Source organism: Triticum aestivum, chromosome 4D (assembly GCF_018294505.1).
Source record: "Triticum aestivum cultivar Chinese Spring chromosome 4D, IWGSC CS RefSeq v2.1, whole genome shotgun sequence".
Lineage (NCBI taxonomy): Eukaryota > Viridiplantae > Streptophyta > Magnoliopsida > Poales > Poaceae > Triticum > Triticum aestivum.
In genome coordinates this window covers 289,436,747-289,449,995 of record NC_057805.1, presented here as the reverse complement: position 1 = coordinate 289,449,995, position 13,249 = coordinate 289,436,747, and positions in this window count along the sequence as shown.

Sequence of the window (13,249 nt, the reverse complement as noted above, 5' to 3'; positions counted from 1 at the left end):
GTCTAGATGAAGTTACAAAACTACCCCGGTTTATACCTTTGGACGTTGGTCCAGTATTAACGGGTCGGAGTTGGAAAAGTAATTTCCTTCTACCAAACATTGGTCTCACGCGGTTTCGGGCGAGTAGGGGCTCTTTTGGCCCTTTCGTTTGAAATTTTGAAACAGAAGCATTCACGTTTAGAGTACTCTTGAACTTTGAGGATTGACCTAAATAGACAACATTAAATTTGACCTAGTATGTTTGAAAACCTCATTAAATTATGCGCTTCTTTTTGAAATTTTGACTCTTGAAAATCCTATAACTATGATTATTTTGGAATGGAGAAGGTAAATTTGAATCTATTTTGTACATGACTATATGTGTTGTTATGTACAAAAGCAGAGCAGAGATTGGTGCCCCCATAATTTAGGTATGATTTACAAATGCCATGACGTCGAATTCAAATAACTGAATGGACCTCATTTTGAATTCGAATTTTTTAAACCACCTTAAGTTGAATTCAAATGTATGCTAGTTCCTAGCTAGCTATTTAGATTGTTCATTGTGTAACTTCTGTATGTATAATGTGCTTTACACACACAACATTAATTATACTCACATTTATATTCGAATTACTAAAGTGATGCATTGTTTGGACTTCAAAATACTGACTCTATTGTGTAGATTCACTCTCCATAGGCCCCTCCTCGAACACGCACTAACTTTCTTTCTCATACATACGCGCACCCAGTGTATATCCATCGGGGGTCTCTCACACATGCTCACACACTCTCTCCCGAGGTATCTTTCTTGCACACATGCTCTCGATATCACCCTCCCTCCCTCGCGCAACCATTTACGACTGTTTTCACTAACCTTTGTCACAAGCACTCTTCCTCTCACATGCCTATGCACGCATGATCCCCATCGACCCTTTCTCTATACATAGACCTGCCTACGTGTCTCCCGCACGCCCATTATCTTTAGGCCTATCTTGCACGCATTGTTTCCGCCTCTCTTCCTAGTTGACGAATATGATTCCAGCAGAGCATTATGTAGGATGCCCCTTAAAGTTAGGTTGGATGAATGGTAATATCAGAGACAAGGGGTTACCTTAGTCAGGGGTCCTAGGGTTACAAATCCTAGCTGGCTTTGTTAGTGGACACCGAGTCCTTCACGACTCTGGTATATTTGTCTTGTACGACTAGTCCTCCATGGGTCTCCCTAAATGCGTCATGGGCCGACCAATGTGGCGTAGCATGAAACCGACCCAAGGGCCTCACCTCGGCCCACCGGACCTCACACGGTGACACACCCTCTATCCCTAGGTCGCGTTATCTTCTCACACCCACACATACCAACACAGACACCGCACAAACTATTTCTCCTCATGCCTCTATCCCCTCCGGCCTTGCATGGGCACACTCAATGGCATATCTCGCCGTGACATCATATTCGTCTCTCTCTCTAGACCTCTCTCATTTCTCGTGATATCTCTCCCTCGTCGCCCCCGCCCCCCCGCCGGCCCATCTATCCATGCCTCTCTGGAATACGTACACATACCCTCTCTAGGCCCTGCCAAATACGTCAACTACACATTCACACATTTTACATCTTATCACGTACCCCATTGATCTAAAAAGCCCTCTCTTCACGTTTACTTCGAATACAACATTCTTTTTGAATAAAAACCACACAAAGTGTGGTCAAAAATATATTTTAGAAATTCTACATATATACAACATTACAAAGTTATATGGAGTATGGAAGTTAATTTGCATTGCATGGTGCACCCAATGATATTTATTCTGCATGGAGAATTTTTATATTTTTATACTATATATAAAGTTAGGCATAATAAAGAGAAATGAAGAGCATCTCTCCATCCCAGACCCCCCCTCTACGTCCCTTTCACGTATGCACATGAACTATCTCTAGGCCCTCTAAAAGTATGCCCCCAGCACATTCATGCATGTTTCATCATTCCCTCGCGATATATACATCGACGATCACTGTATTTGAAGTGAAAGCATGATTTGTTCATTGGACTTCAGAATCCACTCATTACGGTCACCATTTATGTCTCGTTGTTATTATACAGTCACGACTAACCGTACAACTCTGTATTTGTTGAAGACATGACTAGTTGACCAGTTAAACGCTCCACGTGGCGCATCTAGTGTTGCATCATTATTATCTCACTACCATAGGGCCCACCTATCGGCGGGTATAAGATTGAAAATAAACGATAAAAAATATTGGACAGTGGGTATTGAAAGTCATGACCGCGGGCACAGCGGACAAGGTGGCTTTGTATTGGTATGCTGAGCCGTCTCTTTTAGTAACTACACATGAGCTAGTGTGGTGATTATACACAAACGCATGCATGCACACGAAATGCATGGATGCAACACTTGCACGTACACACACAGCCACGCAACACTCACACGCACACATGCAACACTCACACGCACACACACGCATGCATGCACACACCACACGACCATCACACACGCTCACGCTCAAGTGCTCAACCTACACATGCATGCGCACACATCCGGCCCCGACAGACACATGCACAAGTAGGTGGTTCCCATGCACGGGTTGGAATCTTGTCGCAGCTACGTAAATTTGTGTTTATCTTACTCTTTTCCTCTGCGAACTGACAGGTGGGACCCACAAGGAACATGGCCAATTTAACCATGCAACACAGTGCCAAGCAGAATATTTGGCCGGTCAACAGAGTGCAATCCGATGTTGAACGGTGAGCAAGTGACCGTATAATCACCGCAAAACATATATAGCTAGTGACCGTAATGAGAATATTCTGAAGTCTGGTGACCATATTACGCTTTTCGCTTGAAATACACTGACCGCCAGTGTATTTATCTCTTCTCTTTCTCTCCTTGTGGAGCCGAGTAGCCCAATGACCCAGTTCCTAAATTGGCGCACGCCACCCCATCATTGTTGTACTCGTTTCGTAAGAGCAAAAAAGCATTCAACTCTACCGTACAAACTCTAGATATGATTTTAAAATGCTATGAAGACGACTACAAATATTTACACGGGAAAGCTCCCAACATGCAAAAGAAGAACAAGGAAATCTTTTTGGGTTTTCTTTTTAGTACTACAACAATTTAGATTAGGAATAAAAACCGAAAAGAAGCAGGAAATATATTTTTGGATTTTCTAGAAGTTTTTCAAACACACAAGAATAAAGCGAGAAAATAAATTTAACATGGATGATACAATGAAAAATTGTGGAGACCGACAACTGGAATGAAATGTGTGAACATGAATGACATGTTAGTGCAAATACGTACTCCCCCAAGCTTAGGCTTTTGGCCTAACTTGGTAGTCAGTCAGTAGCCTGCATAATGGTCGGAGTAATAGCTCACGGAGGCTCTCGTTGCGGATGCCTCAGCCTGCCGTGCGGCCAGAACTGCCGCGTTATGGTCTTGGGCCTCGCTCTCAAGAACAAAATATCTTGTCCTACTGTGAACATCAAAGAGAGAAGGTGCAGGCAAATATCTGTCCACAATAGAACTTTCATCAAACAAAAGGTTATAAGTGAAATTATGGTGTTCACTGTCGGCGTTCTGGGAACGGTGGTCCCTAGACTTTCCTGCGTGCGGCCCACGGCATGGCTCCACTCGCGGCCCAGTACAGCCCGTCTTCACCAACCAACGCTCAAGACCCTCGCGAGGGGCCAAGCCTCGCGAGGCGGATGACACAAGACCTCCTCGAGGGCAGCCTCACCAGGACTGGCTCGCGGGGGGCGGAGAGATCAAGGCAAGGCGAACCTTGCGAGGTTCCAATGATGTAAGCCATGACGACCAAGACTAGGCGGGCGCCAGCACGCACAGTGTCCTTGTTTCCTCTTTGGTACTAAGGAGGCAAGCGCAGGCGAGGAGTACCGAGGCATCAAGCAAAGGTTTCCATATCGGTGCAACGAGACCAAGACCAGCAGGACGGCAGGACGGAGGTCACCGTGGAGCCCAAGATGGCGTCACCACCAGAGCCTGTAGCAGGCGAAGACCACCTTTAGTCAGGATAACTTGTACTAGCTGTCCCCCTTCAAATTGGCCGTTGTGGCACCCCTTCCTGCTCAATATTTGGGGAGAGGAGTAGGCCTCTATAAATAGGACTAGACACCACCGTAGGAGGCAACTCATCTTGAACTAATTCAGACCATCCTCACACGCACAAAGCACAAGAACACCTCTCCTCAGGAGGCTGTTCTTCCCCCTTGTACTGTTCATCCTCAGCCCCAGAGGCAATCCACCACACCACACTGGAGTAGGGTATTACACCAGAAGGGTGGCCCGAACCAGTATAAATCTCGTGTCTCTTGCGTTGCGAGTTCGTCGAGCTAGGATTTGAGATCGTGGTGAGGATAAGGGCATGATTTGGTAGGGGGAAATCTTCGTGCGCACCCCAGTGTTTGAACCTCAAGGGTTTTGCCGCAACCCGAAATCCGACATTTGGTGCACCAGGTAGGGGTGCACTGAAGCTTAGCTTCCGCTAGTCGATCCGCCGACACTCTGCGGCTCCGATATCCGGCGACCCGAGGACCAACGCCGACCGCTGGGCAACTTGGCCAGCCTGGGCGGCGCCATCTGAAGGAAATATGCCCTAGAGGCAATAATAAAGTATTATATATTTCCTTATATCATGATAAATGTTTATTATTCATGCTAGAATTGTATTAACCGGAAACATAATACATGTGTGAATACATAGACAAACAGAGTGTCACTAGTATGCCTCTGCTTGACTAGCTCGTTAATCAAAGATGGTTATGTTTCCTAGCCATAGACATGACTTGTCATTTGATTAACGGGATCACCTCATCAGGAGAATGACGTGATTGACATGACCCATTACGTTAGCTTAGCACCCGATCTTTTAGTATGTTGCTATTGCTTTCTTCATGACTTATACATGTTCCTATGACTATGAGATTATGCAACTCCCGTTTACCGGAGGAACACTTTGTGTGCTACCAAACGTCACAACGTAACTGGGTGATTATAAAGGTGCTCTACAGGTGTCTCCAAAGGTACTTGTTGGGTTGGCGTATTTCGAGATAAGGATTTGTCACTCCGATTGTCGGAGAGGTATCTCTGGGCCCACTCGGTAATGCACATCACTATAAGCCTTGCAAGCATTGTGACTAATGAGTTAGTTGCGGGATGATGTATTACGGAACGAGTAAAGAGACTTGCCGGTAACGAGATTGAACTAGGTATCGAGATACCGACGATCGAATCTCGGGCAAGTAACATACCGATGACAAAGGGAACAACGTATGTTGTTATGCGGTCTGACCGATAAAGATCTTCGTAGAATATGTGGGAGCCAATATGGGCATCCAGGTCCCGCTATTGGTTATTGACCGAAGAGGTGTCTCGGTCATGTCTACATAGTTCTCGAACCCAAAGGGTCCGCACGCTTAAAGTTACGATGACAGTTTTATTATGAGTTTATATGTTTTGATGTACCGAAGGTTGTTCGGAGTCCCGGATGTGATCACGGACATGACGAGGAGTCTCGAAATGGTCGAGACGTAAAGATTGATATATTGGACGACTATATTCGGACACCGGAAGTGTTCCGGAGAAGTTTCGGATTAAACCGGAGTGCCGGAGGGTTACCGGAACCCCCCGGGGAAGTATTGGGCCTTAGTGGGCCTTGAGGGGAGAGAGAGGGCAGCAGCCAGGAGGTGGTGCGCCCCCTCCCAGGAGGAGTCCTAGTTGGACTAGGAGAGGGGGGCGCAGCCCCCTTTCCCTCTCCCTCTCCCTCTCTTTCCTTCCCCCCTTCTTTTCCTAGTAGGACTAGGAAAGGGGAGTCCTACTCCTACTAGGAGGAGGACTCCCCCCCTCTCCTTGGCGCGCCCATAGGCAGCCGGCCTCCCCCTTGCTCCTTTATATACGGGGGCAGGGGGGCACCTCTAGACACACTTGATATACGATATTTTAGCCGTGTGCGGTGCCCCCCTCCACCAGATTACACCTCGATAATACCGTCGCGGAGCTTAGGCGAAGCCCTGCGTCGGTGGAACATCATCATCGTCACCACGCCGTCGTGCTGACGAAACTCTCCCTCAACACTCGGCTGGATCGGAGTTCGAGGGACGTCATCGAGCTGAACGTGTGTAGAACTTGGAGGTGCCGTACGTTCGGTACTTGATCGGTCGGATCGTGAAGACGTACGACTACATCAACCGCGTTGTGATAACGCTTCCGCTGTCGGTCTACGAGGGTACGTGGACAACACTCTCCCCTCTCGTTGCTATGCATCACCATGATCTTGCGTGTGCGTAGGAATTTTTTGAAATTACTACGTTCCCCAACAGTGGCATCCGAGCCTGGTTTTATGCGTTGATGCTATGCACGAGTAGAACACAAGTGAGTTGTGGGCGATATAAGTCATACTGCTTACCAGCATGTCATACTTTGGTTCAGCGGTATTGTGAGATGAAGCGGCCCGGACCGACATTACGCGTACGCTTACGCGAGACTGGTTTCACCGTTCGGAGCACTCGTTGCTTAAAGGTGACTGGCGGGTGTCTGTCTCTCTCACTTTAGTTGAACCGAGTGTGGCTACGCCCGGTCCTTGCGAAGGTTAAAACAGCACCAACTTGACAAACTATCGTTGTGGTTTTGATGCGTAGGTAAGAACGGTTCTTGCTAAGCCCGTAGCAGCCACGTAAAACATGCAACAACAAAGTAGAGGACGTCTAACTTGTTTTTGCAGGGCATGTTGTGATGTGATATGGTCAAGACATGATGTGATATAATGTGTTGTATGAGATGATCATGTTTTGTAACCGAGTTATCGGCAACTGGCAGGAGCCATATGGTTGTCGCTTTATTGTATGAGATGCAATCGCCATGTAATAGTTTTACTTTATCACTAAGCGGTAGCGATAGTCGTAAAAGCAATAAGTTGGCGAGACGACAACGATACTACGATGGAGATCAAGGTGTCGCGCCGGTGACGATGGTGATCATGACGGTGCTTCGGAGATGGAGATCACGAGCACGGTGCTTCGGAGATGGAGATCACAAGCACAAGATGATGATGGCCATATCATATCACTTATATTGATTGCATGTGATGTTAATCCTTTATGCATCTTATCTTGCTTTGATTGACGGTAGCATTATAAGATGATCTCTCACTAAAATTTCAAGATAAAAGTGTTCTCCCTGAGTATGCACCGTTGCGAAAGTTCTTCGTGCTGAGACACCACGTGTTAATCGGGTGTGATAGGCTCTACGTTCAAATACAACGGGTGCAAAACAGTTGCACACGCGGAATACTCAGGTTAAACTTGACGAGCCTAGCATATGTACAGATATGGCCTCGGAACACAGAGACCGAAAGGTCGAGCGTGAATCATATAGTAGATATGATCAACATAGTGATGTTCACCATTGAAACTACTCCATCTCACGTGTTAATCGGACATGGTTTAGTTGCTTTGGATCACGTAATCACTTAGATGATTAGAGAGATGTCTATCTAAGTGGGAGTTCTTAAGTAATATGATTAATTGAACTTAAATTTATCATGAACTTAGTACCTGATAGTATCTTGCTTGTCTATGTTAATTGTAGATAAATGGCCCGTGCTGTTGTTCCGTTGAATTTTAATGCGTTCCTTGAGAAAGCTAAGTTGAAAGATGATGGTAGCAATTACACGGACTGGGTCCGTAACTTGAGGATTATCCTCATTGCTGCACAGAAGAATTACGTCCTGGAAGCACCGCTAGGTGCCAGGCCTCCTGCAAGAGCTACGCCAGAAGTTATGAACGTCTGGCAAAGCAAAGCTGATGACTACTCAATAGTTCAGTGTGCCATGCTTTACGGCTTAGAACCGGGACTTCAACGACGTTTTGAACGTCATGGAGCATATGAGATGTTCCAGGAGTTGAAGTTAATATTTCAAGCAAATGCCCGGATTGAGAGATATGAAGTCTCCAATAAGTTCTATAGCTGCAAGATGGAAGAGAATAGTTCTGTCAGTGAGCATATACTCAGAATGTCTGGGTATAATAATCACTTGATTCAACTGGGAGTTCAACTTCCGGATGATTGCGTCATTGACAGAATTCTTCAATCACTGCCACCAAGCTACAAGAGCTTCGTGATGAACTATAACATGCAAGGGATGGATAAGACGATTCCCGAGCTCTTCGCAATGCTAAAGGCAGCGGAGGTAGAAATCAAAAAGGAGCATCAAGTGTTGATGGTCAGTAAAACCACTAGTTTCAAGAAAAAGGGCAAAGGGAAGAAGAAAGGGAACTTCAAGAAGAACAGCAAGCAAGTTGTTGTTCAGGAGAAGAAATCCAAGTCTGGACCTAAGCCTGAAACTGAGTGCTTCTACTGTAAGCAGACTGGCCACTGGAAGCGGAACTGCCCCAAGTATTTGGCGGATAAGAAGGATGGCAAGGTTAACAAAGGTATATGTGATATACATGTTATTGATGTGTACCTTACTAATACTCGCAGTAGCACCTGGGTATTTGATACTGGTTCTGTTGCTAATATTTGCAACTCGAAACAGGGGCTACGGATTAAGCGAAGATTGGCTAAGGACGAGGTGACGATGCGCGTGGGAAATGGTTCCAAAGTCGATGTGATCGCCGTCGGCACGCTACCTCTACATCTACCTTCGGGATTAGTTTTAGACCTAAATAATTGTTATTTGGTGCCAGCGTTGAGCATGAACATTATATCTGGATCTTGTTTAATGCGAGACGGTTATTCATTTAAATCAGAGAATAATGGTTGTTCTATTTATATGAATAATATCTTTTATGGTCATGCACCCTTGAAGAGTGGTCTATTTTTAATGAATCTCGATAGTAGTGATACACATATTCATAATGTTGAAGCCAAAAGATGCAGAGTTAATAATGACAGTGCAACTTATTTGTGGCACTGCCGTTTGGGTCATATCGGTGTAAAGCGCATGAAGAAACTCCATACTGATGGAATTTTGGAATCACTTGATTTTGAATCACTTGGTACTTGCGAACCGTGCCTTATGGGCAAGATGACCAAAACACCGTTCTCCGGAACTATGGAGAGAGCAACAGATTTGTTGGAAATCATACATACAGATGTATGTGGTCCGATGAATATTGAGGCTCGTGGCGGATATCGTTATTTTCTCACCTTCACAGATGATTTGAGCAGATATGGGTATATCTACTTAATGAAACATAAGTCTGAAACATTTGAAAAGTTCAAAGAATTTCAGAGTGAAGTTGAAAATCATCGTAACAAGAAAATAAAATTCCTACGATCTGATCGTGGAGGAGAATATTTGAGTTACGAGTTTGGTCTACATTTGAAACAATGCGGAATAGTTTCGCAACTCACGCCACCCGGAACACCACAGCGTAATGGTGTGTCCGAACGTCGTAATCGTACTTTATTAGATATGGTGCGATCTATGATGTCTCTTACTGATTTACCGCTATCGTTTTGGGGTTATGCTTTAGAGACGGCTGCATTCACTCTAAATAGGACACCATCGAAATCCGTTGAGACGACGCCTTTTGAACTATGGTTTGGCAAGAAACCAAAGTTGTCGTATCTTAAAGTTTGGGGTTGCGATGCTTATGTGAAGAAACTTCAACCTGATAAGCTCGAACCTAAATCGGAGAAATGTGTCTTCATAGGATACCCAAAGGAGACTGTTGGGTACACCTTCTATCACAGATCCGAAGGCAAGATATTCGTTGCTAGGAATGGATCCTTTCTAGAGAAGGAGTTTCTCTCGAAAGATGTGAGTGGGAGGAAAGTAGAACTTGATGAGGTAACTGTACCTGCTCCCTTATTGGAAAGTAGATCATCGCAGAAATCAGTTTCTGCGACACCTACACCAAGTAGTGAGGAAGTTAATGATAATGATCATGAAACTTCAGATCAAGTTATTACTGAACTTCGTAGGTCAACTAGATCAAGATCCGCACCAGAGTGGTACGGTAATCCTGTTCTGGAGGTCATGTTACTAGACCATGGCGAACCTACGAACTATGAAGAAGCGATGGTGAGCCCAGATTCCGCAAAATGGCTTGAAGCCATGAAATCCGAGATGGGATCCATGTATGAGAACAAAGTATGGACTTTGGTTGACTTGCCCGATGGTCGGCAAGCCATTGAAAATAAATGGATCTTCAAGAAGAAGACTGACGCTGATGGTAATGTTACTGTCTATAAAGCTCGACTTGTTGCGAAAGGTTTTCGACAAGTTCAAGGGATTGACTACGATGAGACCTTCTCACCCGTAGCGATGCTTAAGTCTGTCCGAATCATGTTAGCAATTGCCGCATTTTATGATTATGAAATTTGGCAAATGGATGTCAAAACTGCGTTCCTGAATGGATTTCTGGAAGAAGAGTTGTATATGATGCAACCGGAAGGTTTTGTCGATCCAAAGGGAGCTAACAAAGTGTGCAAGCTCCAGCGATCCATTTATGGACTGGTGCAAGCCTCTCGGAGTTGGAATAAACGCTTTGATAGTGTGATCAAAGCATTTGGTTTTATACAGACTTTTGGAGAAGCCTGTATTTACAAGAAAGTGAGTGGGAGCTCGATAGCATTTCTGATATTATATGTGGATGACATATTACTGATTGGAAATGATATAGAATTTCTGGATAGCATAAAGGGATACTTGAATAAGAGTTTTTCAATGAAAGACCTCGGTGAAGCTGCATATATATTAGGCATTAAGATCTATAGAGATAGATCAAGACGCTTAATTGGACTTTCACAAAGCACATACCTTGACAAAGTTTTGAAGAAGTTCAAAATGGATCAAGCAAAGAAAGGGTTCTTGCCTGTACTACAAGGTGTGAGATTGAGTAAGACTCAATGCCCGACCACTGCAGAAGATAGAGAGAAGATGAAAGATGTTCCCTATGCTTCAGCCATAGGCTCTATCATGTATGCAATGCTGTGTACCAGACCTGATGTGTCCCTTGCTATAAGTTTAGCAGGGAGGTACCAAAGTAATCCAGGAGTGGATCACTGGACAGCGGTCAAGAACATCCTGAAATACCTGAAAAGGACTAAGGATATGTTTCTCGTTTATGGAGGTGACAAAGAGCTCATCGTAAGGGGTTACGTTGATGCAAGCTTTGACACTGATCCGGACGATTCGAAATCGCAAACCGGATACGTATTTACATTGAACGGTGGAGCTGTCAGTTGGTGCAGTTCCAAGCAAAGTGTCGTGGCGGGATCTACGTGTGAAGCGGAATACATAGCTGCTTCGGAAGCAGCAATGAAGGAGTCTGGATGAAGGAGTTCATATCCGATCTAGGTGTCATACCTAGTACATCGGGACCAATGAAAATCTTTTGTGATAATACTGGTGCAATTGCCTTAGCAAAGGAATCCAGATTTCACAAGAGAACCAAGCACATCAGAAGACGCTTCAATTCCATCCGGGATTTAGTCCAGGTGGGAGACATAGAAATTTGCAAGATACATACGGATCTGAATGTAGCAGACCCGTTGACTAAGCCTCTTCCACGAGCAAAACATGATCAGCACCAAGACTCCATGGGTGTAAGAATCATTACTATGTAATCTAGATTATTGACTCTAGTGCAAGTGGGAGACTGAAGGAAATATGCCCTAGAGGCAATAATAAAGTATTATATATTTCCTTATATCATGATAAATGTTTATTATTCATGCTAGAATTGTATTAACCGGAAACATAATACATGTGTGAATACATAGACAAACAGAGTGTCACTAGTATGCCTCTACTTGACTAGCTCGTTAATCAAAGATGGTTATGTTTCCTAGCCATAGACATGAGTTGTCATTTGATTAACGGGATCACCTCATTAGGAGAATGACGTGATTGACATGACCCATTACGTTAGCTTAGCACCCGATCGTTTAGTATGTTGCTATTGCTTTCTTCATGACTTATACATGTTCCTATGACTATGAGATTATGCAACTCCCGTTTACCGGAGGAACACTTTGTGTGCTACCAAACGTCACAACGTAACTGGGTGATTATAAAGGTGCTCTACAGGTGTCTCCAAAGGTACTTGTTGGGTTGGCGTATTTCGAGATTAGGATTTGTCACTCCGATTGTCGGAGAGGTATCTCTGGGCCCACTCGGTAATGCACATCACTATAAGCCTTGCAAGCATTGTGACTAATGAGTTAGTTGCGGGATGATGTATTACGGAACGAGTAAAGAGACTTGCCGGTAACGAGATTGAACTAGGTATCGAGATACCGACGATCGAATCTCGGGCAAGTAACATACCGATGACAAAGGGAACAACGTATGTTGTTATGCGGTCTGACCGATAAAGATCTTCGTAGAATATGTGGGAGCCAATATGGGCATCCAGGTCCCGCTATTGGTTATTGACCGGAGAGGTGTCTCGGTCATGTCTACATAGTTCTCGAACCCAAAGGGTCCGCACGCTTAAAGTTACGATGACAGTTATATTATGAGTTTATATGTTTTGATGTACCGAAGGTTGTTCGGAGTCCCGGATGTGATCACGGACATGACGAGGAGTCTCGAAATGGTCGAGACGTAAAGATTGATATATTGGACGACTATATTCGGACACCGGAAGTGTTCCGGAGAAGTTTCGGATTAAACCGGAGTGCCGGAGGGTTACCGGAACCCCCCGGGGAAGTATTGGGCCTTAGTGGGCCTTGAGGGGAGAGAGAGGGCAGCAGCCAGGAGGTGGTGCGCCCCCTCCCAGGAGGAGTCCTAGTTGGACTAGGAGAGGGGGGCGCAGCCCCCTTTCCCTCTCCCTCTCCCTCTCTTTCCTTCCCCCCTTCTTTTCCTAGTAGGACTAGGAAAGGGGAGTCCTACTCCTACTAGGAGGAGGACTTCCCCCCTCTCCTTGGCGTGCCCATAGGCAGCCGGCCTCCCCTTGCTCCTTTATATACGGGGGCAGGGGGCACCTCTGGACACACTTGATATACGATATTTTAGCCGTGTGCGGTGCCCCCCTCCACCAGATTACACCTCGATAATACCGTCGCGGAGCTTAGGCGAAGCCCTGCGTCGGTGGAACATCATCATCGTCACCACGCCGTCGTGCTGACGAAACTCTCCCTCAACACTCGGCTGGATCGGAGTTCGAGGGACGTCATCGAGCTGAACGTGTGTAGAACTTGGAGGTGCCGTACGTTCGGTACTTGATCGGTCGGATCGTGAAGACGTACGACTACATCAACCGCGTTGTGATAACGC